Source organism: Chinchilla lanigera, unplaced genomic scaffold (assembly GCF_000276665.1).
Source record: "Chinchilla lanigera isolate Chin_1 unplaced genomic scaffold, ChiLan1.0 scaffold00025, whole genome shotgun sequence".
Lineage (NCBI taxonomy): Eukaryota > Metazoa > Chordata > Mammalia > Rodentia > Chinchillidae > Chinchilla > Chinchilla lanigera.
Window position 1 is genome coordinate 1,484,290 of NW_004955426.1, and position 17,427 is coordinate 1,501,716.

Sequence of the window (17,427 nt, forward strand, 5' to 3'; positions counted from 1 at the left end):
GGAAGCATTAGAAGTTTCTCTGTGAATATCAGTAAGATGAACAATCACAAAGATAACTCACACATTTTTTGTTTCCTAAATAGAAGGATAAATCATTCTTATTTATTGAAATGATTTTAAAACAAATCATAGAAATGACCTTTGCTTCCACAAAACCCCGTCTAAGAAAATAGTTTGAGAAAATGTGTAACTCTGAAGTCATCTATTTTTTATGATCCAAGTGATTATCAAACAAGATAATTAGTGGGGTTCTTTTTTGTTTTTTTTTTTTTTTACTCCTTTTCAAAACACTATTATAGTATTCTTCCTCCTGTGGCCTTAACCAGAAACCGACAGCATAAGTGACAGAAATATTTCATGCTGGTTTACTATTTTAAACCTAACAAATCCATTTGAAAAAACAATTGTCAAATATTGTGACACAAGCCAAGCCTATTAAAATAAAATGTCCTTTTCATCTTAAAATCTTTAAGTAGGCATATAAAACTTTTCAGTGTTAAAAATTACATTTATAAAAGGAATAACCTTTCTCATGAAGGACCCAGTTTACCCTACAGTGACAATCCTACATTAGCAGGGCACATTTATTACAATTAATGAATGAGTACGGATGCATTATTACGAACAGAAGTCCATACTTAACTCAGATTTACTTAATTTTTCCCTAAAGTCCTTTTACTCTTCAGGACCCATTAAAGATAGGACACCATTGTTAGTCACCCTAGCTTCATGGGCTCCTCTTGTGTGTGACAGCTCCTCAGGCTGTATATTTCCTGAGCCTATCAGTTTTTAGAACCACTGGTCAGATGTTACAGGGGATGCTTCCCACATGATTAGAATGAGCATATGGGCCTTTAGAGGGAGCCAGGGACCTAAAATGCCATTATCAACACACCATATGAAAGGTATAAAGTAGGTTTTTTTGTAATTGATCACTTTCATAAATCGCTTCCTCATATTCTTGGATACTAAACCATAATTTAATGCCCCTACTTTAATAAAGTAATCTGTCAGTATTTACAGGACACTGGTTGAAAACCTCTTACTATACACAGGTGCTCAGTGCCTTACATAGAAAGGTGGAGTATTTGCACATAACCTGTGCACATCCTGCTGTATCTCTAGTCATCCCTACGCAGGTTATAATACCTAGCACAATGTAAATGCTTTCTGAGACGCAATCATACGGTACTGTTTATGGAACAATGACAAGGAAAAATCTTTACATAATGAGAATAGATGCAATCTCGGTGTGTATTTTTTTCATTCCTACTTTTGAGTGGTTTATTGGAGATAACATACAATAACTGCACCTATTTAAAAGTGTGCAATTTTGATAGCTTTTGACATATTTCTACACCCATGAGCAGCAACAACACACAAGAAAGAGATGAACAAAACAATCCGAGTGAATTTCAAAACTGGTACACCCCAGAAATAAATCAGGCTTAAGAAAATACATATGATTCCATTTATTTAAAATTCTAAGCCGGGCATGGTAGCACACGCCGGTAATCCCAGCACTTGAGAGGCTGAGGCAGGAGGATCGTTGTGAGTTCAGGACCAGTCTGGGCTACAAAGTAAGCCAAGGCCAGCCTGAACTGCATAGCAAGACCCTGTCTCAAAAAGACAAACATAAATAAATAAATAAATAAAATTTTGGTGAAAATAATCTGCAGTGGTAGATTTGCGGTGGCCTGAGGGTGGGCAGGAAGGGCAGACAGACTTTCAGGGGCAATGACTGTGTTCACTATCTTGATTATGTTGTGTATTTTTGACTCAGGGTTGGTTGAATCTAGGCATCCAGAACGTGCAGAAACAGAGGACGAAGTACCTTGCCAATATATCCAATTTGGTCAAGATTCATTTCAGAAATGAACAGTATCCTGTGCGAACTGCAGCTCCACTTAGAATGATCAGATGACATTTTAAAGTGCAAAAGCCAAAAAAAAAAAAAAACCCAAAAAACAAAAAACTGAAACTTGGAAAAGAGTCTCATGAAAATAGTGAATATTACATTGGTCCTTTAATTAAATCCTGCATAATTAAAGGCTGAAGTTACAGTTACAGCTGGGCTAAAAAGTCCAGGAAACAGAATTGTGAAAGATAAGGAGAGTCCCTGCGGCTGAGGGAGTGTGTGCAACCTGGTCCCCAGGCCACACACCAGCCCTGAGTTCTTTAAGTTGCCCAGGGACTTAATTCTTACCAACTTATGCCAACCTTAATCCAATCAATGGCTTCCCTCATGACCTAAGAGTTGGCTCATCTCCCCTAGTACTTGAAAACACAAGAGAATTCAAGTCTGTTATTTGTTAAGCCTCCAAATGGAAAATTTCAGGAGATGGGGGAAGCAAATGCATTATTTTTCAATTATTAAATAGCTCCTCAATTAAGAAGAATGAAAACCATTACCCAGAAGTTGTCATTTTTGTAGATCAAAGATGGTTGCTTACCAGGAATTTCACATAGTCCTATCAAATGTTCTCGACAGCATAGTGGCAATGCAAGCTTGGATATGTGTTTTCCGAATTCTCAGGGTGACTTTTAATAGAAACCTTTTCAAAGTATGTGCTACTTTTGACCAAAAAAAAAAAAACAAAAAAAAAACAGGTGAGGATTCCTTTTCCCTCTTTCTATAAGAACCAAAGGCAAAAGCCAAAATAACCAATATGTAGAACGTCAACAAGGCAGTAGGCAGTTAAGACTGGTGAGGAGGCCAGAACACCTCCTTTCACCAAACCCTTGAGCTGATTTGCTTCTAGGAGCAAGCTCCAAAGGCACAAACTCAGCTCCAAACCTCCAAACTGCTCTCCCAGACAAGTACTTTTAATACTTGGGTATCAGATGGAGTCAAACGCTAAAGATACATAAATACATAGCCAAAGCTTTCCTCCAAAGGGGAAATGATTTCATCCACATTGTCGCTTCGGTGGACAACCGCAATGTAATTGTCCAAGGGTACCGCAGTAAAATATACTTGTTAGGTTCTAGGGACCTCTCCTTCTCAATGTGCAAGTTTTACATTTCAAGGAAATTTTAAGGAAGGCACAGAAAATTTAAGTGACACAGTGTACTCTGTAATAATGGAGATACTTGTGTGTATAAAAGCAAATATTTTATTTTTCATTAATATTAACTCAGAGTTACCGACACTTCCTATATGAGATGAAATAAAAGTACATATGAAATTTCTAAAATTTTATTTTTAGAGGGCTCAGGGCTTCCTGCCTGCTAGACAGTTACTCTGCCTCTATGCTACACTTCCAGTGTAGAATTCCACTCTTCACATCACATATTTGTCCTAACACTGTATTGTGTTGCATTTTTTTAAAAAAAGTCCAAAACAAATTAATATTCACTCTTTATACAACCTTTTCAAGATGTATCATTTGGACTCTTATCTCTAAATCAGTATTTATACTTTTGTAACAATTTAAAACAATTTTCTTTCAGTTTACAATATCCTAAATCATAGAAAGTATCTTCAGTTTAAATATAATGGTTATTATAAATTCATTGTAAGAAAATAAACCTACTTCTGATAATTACCTCCAATCTTGCCATTTTTCATCTATACTTTCTCTTATAATAATGTCTTTTAAAAGCCTAAAAATTCTTCTGTATACCAACATTTCCCTGTGTTTTATAGTCCACTACTTTTCCTTAACAGGACGGCTATCATTCCATGTGAACATAAACATATGAGAGCTATATTTTCTGTTCCAAACGTGTGCTTTGTATCACTCCACAGCAAACTACCTGGAGTATTTGAACTGTATTTATTACGAGACACCCTGCCTTTGAAAAACAACCTGCTGTATTTAAGGATGCCAGGAAACACATGGCAACTAACTTAATTAGCAAAAGCATTCTACTGGATGTGCACATGGAAATAGAAAGAGCCCTTGCCAACTAATCATCCTGTGAATCTCCTACCTATATTCACTGCTAGATTACCCACTTTTTCTTCTTGTTTCAACATGTATCAGTGAGATGATTCAATGGTGATCATATAAAAAAAAATGTATCTTCCATAAGGTATCTCCCTAGAAATTAAGCATTCACCAATGCTCAAGAGTTCTTACTTGTACTGTATCAGTATATGAGCCATTTAATAGTCATTTTAATGGCCAACCCTTAAGAAGGTTGCACTCTAACAGAGAAACACTTAAAAACAACTTTGTAAACTCATAAATGAATGAGTTGATGTCTAGTGTGCATATATGTTATAATGGAGATAAAACATGGAATGATGATAAGGAGAGACTAAAAAACAGCCAAAGTAGCCACGGCCTAATAAACCAGGGAGGTAGAGGGGAGATGAGATAAAACACTGTCTTTAATCACCACCTATATTTTATAAATCAAAGCAAAACACTCAAAGTTAACTGAAGAATAGTTTATAAAAGCTCAAAGAATGGGCCATGTTATCCATAGGAAATTCTAGTTCATACAGGGAATAACTGAAAATCTGCCATACAGATCAGCCTTCCTTCACCTTGGAGAGCGTGCTGGTATTGTCCTGGGATCTCTGGGATGGGCTACATATGCTCCCATACCCCAAATTCATTCCATGAAGCTCTAACTGTTGGCAAGAGGGTATTCAGAGATAGTACCTTTCAGGGTAATCAGGATTAGCTAAGATCATTATATGAGAAGGACAAAGAGAGACCTAGGAAACACCACATGAGGATAAAAGCAGAAGGAAACCATTTGTGAACCAGGAAGAGAGCCCTTACCAGAAACCAAACCTGCAGTTTCATCTTAGACTTTGTGCCCTCCAGAACTGTAAGAAATAAATATTTGCTATTTAAGCCACTCACAGTATAGAAAGCCTAATCTAAAAGAGTCCTGCTATAGTTCAGATCCAAATGCCCCCCCCAAATACTCATGTATGGAAGAGGATGGAGTTATGGGGGTTCTGTGCTCCCCAGTGGATTCATCCAACGATGACTAAAGTAGCCAAAAACACTGCTGGGAAGGGGAGTGTGGGGCAAGGTGGGTCACCAGAGACAGTACCTGAGAGGCTGTGTTCTTCTCCCGGACTTCGCCTTCTCTTCTGCTTCCTGGTTTCCCTGGGTTGAGCACCTTTTACTCTCCCGAGGTCCTCTGCCATTGTGTTTCTGCCTTAGAGCTGGCACACCCTGCACCAAAACTGTGAACCGAAAGAAACCTCTCCAAAGTTGTAGGTGCTGGGTACTTTGTCCCAGGAATAAGACAGAAACGATTACAAATACTTTACAGTGTGGAGCTTGCATTTAACAACACAAATGCTATTGGACTTGTTTTCCCTAAATCCTATGATTTAGGAAAATAGCGTATGCTCTTGAGCCTGGAATTAGGCAGTATTTATGCCATTCAGCATGGAACTCGGTGATCTCAGGGCACTATGAGGAGATGACAAGGTCTGAGGCTACAGTGCCTCACCACCTTCCCTGGTGACCCCTAGTACTTCACAAATTCTTCTGTCGTCATAATATTCTCCATAACATTATACGTTTGTGTACTACAATCCCTGCTATCTTATATCATTCATGTATTTTCTAACCAGGTACACATGCGCAGCTTCCCTTCTTCAATGAGGATGATGAATTCTTCCACATTCTGATTGTTTCATTGCAAAATGTTGAGCAGCACAAGCACAGACTATCCCACACTTAGCATCCTTCCCAGTCCCTCCTAATGGTTTGAGAAGAAGCTCTACATTTGCCAAAGGACAGGTGTTATCTATGTTCAAAGACAATCAGCAATTAATACATAGGTAACAATGTTGCATTTCTATGACAGCTATTCAACAGAAAAACCAAAAGCATTCCCATGGTAAAAGAGCAACTTTTTAACAGAAATCACAGGTACAGGTATTAAAGAATAATATTTCCCCTCAACATCCACCGAAAAATTTGCTCTAAACACTGAGAAGGAAAAGGAAAGGTGATGGGCCACAAATACACCTGAGCAAGGATAAAGGACCCTCAGAGAAACAGAAAATAACTCTCAGTGATAGCATCTTTATTGGACCAGTGCTGAAAATCTCACAGATCCACCTAATCTGGCCCACCCACTCTCAATCAGCTTAGATGCCAAACAACTATAACAAGCAGCATGCAATTTAGAAGCAGAAAACTACCACCTAGGGGTATTCTGAGAACTGGAGAACACAACAAAACCTATTGGTCCCAACGGCTGGCATGCTGCTATTAAAAACGCCCATCGTCACTTTCAAGATACAAAATATGAAAAAGCACACACGAAGACAAACATGTTATAAAATATAAAGGAGTAACTGGCTTATGTTTCCTCCCACACACCGCTCAACCCAAGGCAGCACTTTCTCAGCTCTGTCCCTGCACACCCACTTGCAGTTCCCCCTTACCTGCCAGGCTGTCAGTAAATCTGAGCTCCTAAAACTGCAGTATGTCAGGCCAAGAGGAAACCACGTCAACTCATTATATTGTGTAAGCATAAAGAATGTTGGGAATGAAAAGTCTGAAGTCCTGCGGGCAATTACTGCATTTCAGGAGAACCAGCATATAGAGAAAGGAAAGGATTTCAGAAACGTGAAGGGAAATAATCTTGGAGAGCCACTGATTTTGAATTTGGAGTTTGAAAAGAACAGACACCCATCGCTGTTCTTCAAGTAGAAGAAAGAGTTAACCTCCTCCAAGGCAGGGAGGTCACCTAGTTGGAGGTACATACCCAGAGCTTTTGTTTGCTACACTTTACAACTCATTGATACATCAAAATTCAGTATTCTGTCTACTGAATGAATAGATAACTCAGCGAATCATCAATCAGCCCATCATACAAAGTATTCGGTTGCTCTATGAGATTAGACTATCTGCTCTTTCTTACATTTTAAATTCCTTCACATTTTACCAAGTATAATGGCACACACACAGCGCTCAGCACTCACCAGAACACACTCAGTCTTGTGTGTCCATGGGGAAAAATTTCCGGGGAAGAAGGGATGGCACCCGAGGGTGGATCTCCCCAGACAATTCTTTCCCCCTGCTTCTTTCTTGGGTCCATGAGAAAGCTAATTGCAAATACAAGCTCAGAGCACTCTTTCTCCTCAGCTGCACCAACAAGAAGGGTGTGTCACTATACTGTAGCATTTTTCATGCAGCTCTGAACAGCAGAGAGCAGATTTACAGGGAGAAAGGACCATATCTTGAATTGCTATAAAAAGCAAGCAAAGCCTTGATTAACCTCTCTTCTCAAATACTTAAAATCCTGTTCAGTAGCCCACTCAATGGGGGGAATTTTAACTTTCCTTCTCTACTTTTAAAAGTTTGGGGGAAGATGAAACAAATTAAATTTGTGTAATTTACACATGACTTCTTCCTAGTGACAGGCTACAGTTGGAGTGATAAGAATTCTCTGCAACTTTGTTCAAGTATTTAAGGAAATATGCTCCAAAAAAGTGGAAGCCAACTCTGGTTCACACTTCTAAAACTGTTCTGATAAAGCCTCATAGGCGCCAGACTAGGCAGCCCACCAGGAGAGAAAATAATATTCTGGAGACAGCTCTGCCGACTTCACCCTTGAGGAGCAAAAGGGCTTCTTGTTATCCCCTTCTTTAAGCCGTAAACATATGTACAAGAAGAAATGCATACAGGAAGCTTCTTGAGCTAATGTGGTATAACTTACAATCTTTGAACTGGCTAGACAGGAACAAATGACTTCAGGGATGAGTGAAGGAAAAGTCTTCCTTTAGGGAATGCCCAGTGGTATGGAATGCAGTAGTATCTTTACAACCACTGGGAAAGTGGGCATTTTATATCCATATCAGTCATGGATTGAGAGATCTAATTTAGAGGCAAGAAAATCTTTTGACTCCTATTCATTAAAAAAAAACTATGTCTGAAATACATAGACGTTCCAGTGAATATATTTCATACCTGACTGCTGTTATTGTGCTTCATATAGTATTTCACATGAGTTATAAAATTATATACATAAAATTCCTTGGAATTTTGATCTAAATGAACCAGTAATAAAATAAGCACAGATTCAAGGCCACAAGAAAAAAGTAAATGTCAACCATGACTTGGATTTCAGAACTTGGAAGCCTCATCTAGCATTCCCTCCAGAGGGGCCAGCGACCAGGACTCAGGACGAACCCAAAGCAAAAACAAGCAATGGTTCGAGAATCATTTGTTAAGCACATACACACATAACAAGATGATCAACTGACGATTTACTATGGGCCAGTTACTATGCTAGGATTTGAAGATGAATAACTAATATGTGCATAGTCTTCTGTAATCAAAGAAAAAGGTATACTTCCCTGAATGTGAGGATAGAATATGAAAAATATATTTATTTGCCTAAGATCAGGGTCTTAACTGACTTTTCCCAATGCATATGGATTTGAGAAGCAGTGCACTACTGGCAAATACACAAAAATATGTGCCAGTATACCAAATACAAAGAGCAGTCACCTGTGAGCACAGACTGTGACAACACCTTGCTTTCACACAGAGATCCTAAGTTTGCACAGATGCTAAATTATTCTTCACATGTGAAAAGCAAAGACTAGAACTGTAGCAAATGACGTGGCACTTTTTGTTTTTCATACAAAAATAGCTAGTCCGTTCAAAGTTTCATTGCTTCAGATTCTTTGCTAATAATCTTTTAATTTACCATCACAGACTGAACACTCAAGAAAAGTTCCCCTGTATCAACAATGACGCATTCAACAGTAACCCATCCACTTGCTAAAAGCATGGTGAAATTGGGGCATTAACACATTAAGTTAGAGATTATGCTTAAGCTACCCTTTCAACTAATTGTTCCATTGCCTCATTTTCTGTGGAGACAAACAGAAGTCAGTGTCCAATAAAGTGTTTTCTTAAACTATAATTCTGCCAGGAAAAGACAGATAAATTTAATATCAAGCTCTAGAACAATGCTCACAAAACAAAAAGTAATAAAATCAGGTACATACTGTTAAAGACATGATAAAGAGTGAAATAATTGCTATAGACAAAAAACATAAATCAACTGACATAACCAGCCCAAATGAGAAATATGCATAAGACAGGAAAAGACAATTCACAGAAGACTTCAGAATACAACTAACCAGACAGACATTTAACCTTAGCAGTATTCAAATAGAAGTACATGAAATCACAAGAAAACATAATTTTCCAGTTTGTAATTAGAAGGGTTGTTTTTTTAAATTACAATGTTTGTGTTGTCAAAATCAGGGAAAAACTGGCATCTGCAGGCCTTGCTGAGAGAATATAAATCATAGACCTTCTCTGGAGACACACTGCAAATGCATCAGTGGCCACAAAAACAGCCAGTCCTAGCGAGTAATCTAAAGCAACTAAGCCGATGAGAAGAACTGAGCTAACAGGATCAAAATCACAGCATCAAAATCACAGACTGTCAAAAATCAAAAGGCCATCAATCTGTAAAAATAGTTATTTGGGGCTGGGGATTTAGCTCAGCAGCAAAAGCGCCTGCCTGGCAAGCGCAAGGCCGTGAGTTCGGTTCCCGGTACCAGAGGAAAAAAAAAAAAAAATAGTTATTTAAGTCAATGATGAGACATAAGTATGGGAAACAGATACTAAAAATTAATACTGAAAATAGGAAAAGCTGTCTTGTATATTAAGTAACAAAACAGAATATGAGCCCACTTATTCCAAATTTTAAAATGTCCATGGGTTATCATTTGTGCTAAACTTAGGGTCTTTTTTGAGACTTGAGGCTAGGCATAAACTTTAACTTTTCATTTATATGCTTTCAAAAATTCAATGAGCAAGCATTATTTTTAAAACAAAAAAATAAATGAAACATTATTTGAAAAAGAGAAAACGACTTCACTAATGGGCTACTGAGCTGTGAAAAAGACACTCCTGAGAAAGCTACTCAATACAACTCAAATCTTAAACAGAAAAAATAATAATTATAATGGATTTAGCTACACATAATATATATCTCATGAAGAATCAATCTTAACTTGAAGTTACACATTCAGCTAAATAATGAAACTTATTCCATAGGAAATGTATGATATTCTTTTCAGAAATGAAAAGGCATGAGTTTTCTGAGTACTAGTGTAGTATATATTACGTAATGTATTTAGTGGAAAATACTATTTATAGACTAAAGCACTTGAAATCCTAACAAAAAAACTGTGATGCTGTATTTGTGCAGTATGGGTGTGGGTATGTGTGCTGGGTATCATATTAAGCATAGTTTTGGGCCTTAATTTTCTTTTTAGCTCAGCTATCATGAATATTCCCCAAATAAGTAACTGTCATTTGAAATATAACTCATACCTACATATTTCTTTAGGTAATTGTGGCATAATATATCAATGTACCTACTATGTACTTTATACTATTACTCTTTTCCTAACTAACTCAAGCAGTACCGACAGCCTGGTCTACACATTACCAGGCCTGGGTATACACACGATCACATTATTATTCACAACCTGGATAAATGCGACACGATTTGTACCACTTTTGACAATTTTTGCACTTCTTCCATCTGATTTTCTGGATATTTTCATTTTCTCTTTACCCACTCTCTCTACCACTCTAAGAACCATGTTCTGTACCAGTGAGGACTATGTTAAAAATGCGAGATGGGATTGCAGCTCTTTTATATTTGGACAACGTGCTTTCCTGCCAAAGATGTCCCTTTTTATGGGTTAATTCTGTACATATGAAGGTAATGACTGCTATGGTATGCTAATTTTGTTTTGTTTTGTTTTGTTTTTTTCCGGTACCAGGAATCGACCTCATGACCTTGCGCTTGCCAGGCAGGTGCTACGCGGCTGAGCTAAATCCCCAGCCCCCGGTATGCTAACATTTGAAAGACCAAATAAAATATTTGATAGAGAATAATAACACTTGTTTTATAAGTGGGAATGTTTAGGTTGAACAGTCATTCTCAAAGTTAAATAAAACATAGTACCTATTTGGAAATCCAATATTTTTTCTTCTTTCTTAACTGTGTCCATGATTGGTCTTATTAATACTGAGACATTAAACACCAGCTAAAGTCTAATGATCTACACTGAGGTAGAATATACTATGGATAATAGCCATCTGGATCATCATTTTTATACAGCTTGGGAAGTCAGATTTTGACACTGTCCTTTTTAAGCTCAGTTCTTACCACTTACACAGCCATCCAATTATTGGCAGTTAGAAGCTAAGATGGGGAGTGGGGAAGAAACATTAAGGGTGAGTTATTTTAAAGTTACCTTTAAAATAAATCAGTTGAATTTCATGGATCTTCCCCACTATAAATCAGCCAGGGCCTCAGACACTCCCCTGATAGCTCCTGTTACAGTGTCAAAATACCATGAAATATTTAAAGAGCTCAACTACTAAGTGAAGTACTGTGAAAGCTACTATATGCAGAATTCTATCAACTAGAATTCTTTATAAACCATGTCAGTGGGGAACACTTCTTCCTTACTTCTGATATTTCCTTCCAGGTAAAGGGAACTTAATTAATGAAACACTTCTGGACTCTCTCCAACCCTTCACTTTCATTGCCTCTAAAGACTAATGGAGCTGCCTCCCTTGCTTCTGCCTTCTTCCTCTGGAGAACTCCATGCCTACACAGAGCGAGGCAGGACCCTACCACTTCAGAAGCAGCTCTGTCCCTGTGAGAACGGGGCGGAGAGGCAAAGCCAAGGACCCGGGGTGTTCGTGAGCTTCCCCCAAAAGCCAGGTCTATTCAGTGCTGAGCATCCCCTAATCTCTTTTGCTTTTAATTTTCCAGTTTGCTCAGAACCTAGGGGTGAGGGGGCCTTGGATATTCACTCGGCTCCTCAAAGGTATTAACAATCTGCATACTTTATAATTTTTAAGTAAATATATACATTCCTGACATTTATATTTTGCCATCAATAAATGAGAGAAGATATTAGAATAAGCACTACAAGATTACTGGAGGTTCTTAAACTGAAAGAATTAACTATACACAACACATACAAAATACACTTAACCAATGTAATTTTTTTCATCTATGGTCTTGTGTATAACAGGCAAGCACTGTACCATGCATTACATCCCAGCTCTATACCTCTTAAAGCAAATGACAGTAGTGATAATTACATCTATTAAGCAAAAAAAAAATGTGAAGAGAGGATTCCAGCCCTTACCTATGTAGGAGAAATGTATTTACCAATTCAGTGATAGAATTCTCTGTTGGGCATTACCTAATACTATAAAGTAACCTTTCCTCCTAGTAAGTGGCATGTCTGTATCATTCAAAGCAGAAATTTTTGACCCTTGTGCTTAACTAAATATAACTGACTCACCCAGGTTCTTGGATCCATATAACAGAAATATCTTTTATAATATTGTGTATTTTACTCTAGTAATATAATTGACAGTTCCCACAACAAAACATCAATTTGAATATAAATAACCAGGTTTACTCTCAAAATGCTTTTCTGACTGAAGGTAAAGCGGTCCCTTATTACACAGGTCATATTTGGTGGTGAATTGTAGGACACAACGAAGTGTGATCATCCTAAAAATTACTAGGCTGAGCATCACAGGTCACACCCAACTCCTCTGGGTTTGATGACCCCAAAGGAGCCACCCATCTTCAGACCTAGAGAAGACCCACCATTGCGGATCCTCAGTGTAGATCCTCAGAGTGAAGGGACAAGAGGCAATAAACACGTATTTTCAAAAATGTGCCAGTGCATACATTTGGTTTTACTTTCATGAACTTGATTTTAATGTCAGGGTGGTAAGGCTTCTCCTTATGTAATAATTTTTGCTGCTGAAGTATCTTTTTCTATTTCACAGTACTAAGATGGCATTCTTACTCTGTGGTTCTAAACTGGCCGATGTTTAATATTTCACCTGACAGAGTTTATGAAACCTTCTATGATATTATTTATACAACATCAGACTTTGTACAGAGTGTGATCTCAATTGGGGAGGTAACTAACATGACACTAATAAAGAATATCAAAGTTTTTCCATTTCTTTTAGAATAAAATCTTTTTAGTAATGGAGCTAGAAATAGAATTTATTTCTCTTCTAGATAAGCTAGTATATATTTCAATATATTTCAATATGGAATGTAATAGAATGCTTCAGAATTTTAAAACTGGCATTTTTGTAGAAGAATTGACACAATAAAACAATATTGCAACAGCATGAGGAGGCAGTACCCATTTGACACCTGAAGAAACTGAGTTAACATTTGAAGACTGCATGTCTTCAAGGATACACAGCGGAGAAGAGACAGCGCTGAGATACAGTCAAAGCCAGTTTTTTCTCTGCATCTCTATGTGCACAGGAAGCAGAATGCAAAATAGTGTCATCTTGTTGAAACTTAACTTTTCAATAATTATCATTTAAGATCAGAAACATAGCTCAAGACAAAAAGTTGGATTGTGCCTCTCAATGTCTGTGTATTTATATTATATGAAATATTATACTATATTAGACTATGCAATGCATAGGAACATAACATAATAAAATTATTGTTTTGCAAATATCTGCCAGAGAACACAGGCAAATACTTGTCTAAGAGGTAAATCTTCTGGAAAGCATTGTAGAATTTATTCATTATTTCTGATTTGTCAAAAACTAATTGATACAGAGTATAATTTCAACATCCTAATAGAGCTAAGATATTTCCTACAAATAAATTAACCATGATACAGAGCTTGAAATTACACTTAACTGCTATGCGATCAAAGGATAAACAACTGGAGGTATTATCAGTACACATTTTGGTTGTGAATCTTAACGTGTAATAGACTAAAATCACAGTAGGATAAAATACTTCTGTGTTTCCTGTGTTGGAGGTACTGTTTGTGAATATAATTGGATTCATTAAACCCAACCAGGCAGTTTATTAATCAGTAGGCTGTATTGGCAGACAATGTGATAGAAACTATTTATCTATGACATGTTTAATACTTTATAGTAATGTAAAAAGCTGTTACTTTGGCATATAATGAAATAAACTTGAAGCTATCAGCAAGTATCATGAACTTGAACTGTTGCACTCATATTTATTTTTTATGTGCAACAATGTATCACATCCCAAAGCCATCAAGTGTCATAGCCCTGAGAACACCTGTGATAGTTCAGATCTAAAATGTCTTGTGTATTAAGAGGTGGAGTTGCTAGAAGGTGATTAGATTCTAGGGGTGCTATACTCTTCAGTGCATTAATCCAATAATGGGTTCATAACTGAAATTTCTGCTAGGAGGCAGGATCTGGTCCAAGGAGACGGGTCACGGGAGATGCAATCTGGAAGGGTGCATTCTTTATCACAGGTCTTGGCTTCTCTCTGCTTTCTAGCTGCCATGAATTAAGCAGCTTTCCTCTAGCATGTGTTTCTACCTGTCATTTCTGCCTTGGAGCCAGGTCACCATGGACTGACTCTGCTGCAATCATGAGCCATCTTCCTTTCATTTGAGGTGCCAGGTATTTTGTCCCAATGACAGGAAAGCTAAGAGAACATGTTTTGAATATGAATGAAAAAACTCATGGAGGCAAACTGAAGAATTTGGTGTGCAAATGTATCTCTGACTTATAAACTAGCCGGCAAGACTCACTGTACCACAGCTACACCCAAGACACTAAACTTAAAACTGATCTGCAGTGTAAACTCGTAGTTTAGTCATAGCACTGGAGTATACGTACTTCTACATATGTGAAAGCTTTTTTCAATGAAAACTCTGCTGGGGCAAATATATTAGCATGATCAAATCCTTTCTAAAGAAGTGGAAATGACTTTTACAAACATAAACAACCAGAAAGGGGTATCTCTATCTTCTGTAGATAATCACGGAAGAGGCAACTTTGAGAAGTCCAAAATATAATAGTTTCTACTTTCATTCAATTAGCTTGTTACAAAGAAATATATTGATCCATAGAAAGTATATTTGACATTACAAACAAATTAGAATAAATTATTTAGAATGTGAGTATAATGCTGTCTTACATTAGGACAACCTGGTGAAACTACTCCTCAGAACTCTTGAACAATTTCACATAAATGCCTATCATATAAAACTTTGATAAACCATAACAGAAAATAGAAAATTCACCCACATTTGCAGGAAAGGCACCATGTCCTCGATTATGTGCCAAAAGTAATACTATATTTGAGAATAATGTAAGTTCATTTTTAATTTTAGAGGACATTATGAAAGTGATAATATCCTTAGAAATTATTTAGCAAAACTATAAATTGCACTTTCCTACTCATAGTATTTGAATCTCATTTTTTTCTCCCTGATGAACCAATTCACTGAGACAAGAATTGACTGCTACTCTATTGTGAAAGATGTGAAGTGGATGGAAATACTGTAATTTGATAGTGCATGACTTTTATCACACACAATAAAAACACTGACATGTATAATCACTGTGTTATACAACTACACAAACATACGCCAAGTTAAATAACTCTGTTCCACAAAGTTATGATCATTTTATTAAAGCAACGACCTCCTGTGCTTACTACAACTGCCAATCAGGTACTATCATTTGCAGCCCACAATACAGCATAAAACCATACATGCAACACATGTGCTTATTCTCAGCTGTTCTGTTTGTGCCTATGATAGACACATAGGCACAAAGCAGTATCAACTAGTGCTTCAAGAATCATATTTAAAACGGAAAGAGTAGCATCAAAAGGGGAAAAAGGATGGACACATGCATGTCTGCTTCATGTAATGCTTCTTTTTGAAAGATATTTTATAGGAAAACAATGGGAGATGCAAAATAGTGTGTCCAAAGAGAACTCCAAAGTTCTCCGAATGAGAATAAGGTGAAACTGAAGCAATACTGGTAAAACTAATCACAGTGTCAGTCAACTAGAGCCACACAGACCCCGCCAGTCTTTCTTCAGCAGGGACTCCTTATTAGTTTAATTACAGGCCTCCCGCATTTCAGCAGCTAACTCAGAACATAATCATCCTCCTTCGTTCAAGCCCTGAGACCTTGTAACCCCCAGACCACTCAGCATTTTCCCAGCAACATTAACAATGCATTCTGTATGTGGCAGAGATACGCTAAGGAAAGAGCTTTCAGACGCTATGAAGCATCCGGTCCATAAGGGAGGATACTCGCCCCTATTTGCAGTACCCTTCAGGGATGGAACCCCGCAAGCATTCACATATCAAACACTGCTCCGTGAGGTCTTAGAACTAGTTTAGCTCTTCCGCCTTTTAATTTACGGAGGTGAAAGCCCACCAACAGAGATCTACCGAATTCCCATTAGCAGAAGGATGCACAATGAGATAACTCATGGGGTTGGGCTGTTTTAGGACCTCCCTGTTTTCATGGAAGTCACTGCAGAAAAATCCAAGCACCTTAAATATTGGTCACATAGTTCCTAAAAGTGCAAGCCTACGCCTACCAGGCCTGATCTTAGGATTCTAAGGGATCTCTTTTGTCAGCCAACACACTTGCTGGAGGACATTAGGCATGCACGTTCGTAACACCTCTCAGAGCTAAAGCAAATCAGATCGGTTCAACTGAGGAACACACAACACCTTGAACTACAACCTGCCGTTTATTTTCTGATCTTCCACTCCCTTCGTTAGCCCTGCACATACAGCAGAACACAACTTTGAGCTTTTTCAAGTAACTGCTCTTTTGTGAGAACCACACATTCGCACACCCCAAAATTCCTAAGACTGTTTTTCTCTACCTCGCAGACCACGCAGGCTGCACCACCTCTCCCGTGACTTAATTCTGAGCCTAGTGTCTCAAACCTGCTGAGCAGCAATCGATAAAAACACATTACACACCAGAAGAAGAGGAAGGTCGGCGAAAAAGAAAAGCAGCTTCGCTTTCAGCCATTAATTACGAACCACCCAAATATCGCATCGCATTTCTCCCATGCACACGCAGAGCTTTCCAAACCTGGGTTTCAGGGGGCGCTTCCCAGAGGCTCACTAGCTATTGTCAGGACGCAGAAGCCCCAGAAAATTGTGACTCGAGCTGAAAAGGCGTCCTCAAAAACTGCTAAATATAGCCCAAAGGGTCTCCGGTTCTGGCCAGCAGCGGGAGACTGAAGACTGGGCCACGGACCTGTATGACTAAGTCGTTCCATTCTGTTCCAACCAAACATCGTAATGACATTGAACATAAGGGCAAAAGACCGGAGGGAAGTCCTCCCCACCCCCACCCTGTCTTCGCCCGTGTATTAGGGACGTCATGAATGCAACGGGTATGTTTTGGAGGTGGCGGGGAGCGGTATCTCCGGTGTTGCCCTACATACGCATCCTCCGGGGCAGCTGGGCGGCAGGGAGGGAGCACGCAGGGAAGCCACTTGGAAGCCGCTCCAGCAAAGGCACTAACCCGGACCCCGTTCCGGGCTCAGCCGTCTTCCGCAGGGGACCCCAGCCCGGCCCGGCAGGAGCGCGCCGCGGCCGCCGCCGGGCAGCGAGGACCAGCCCCC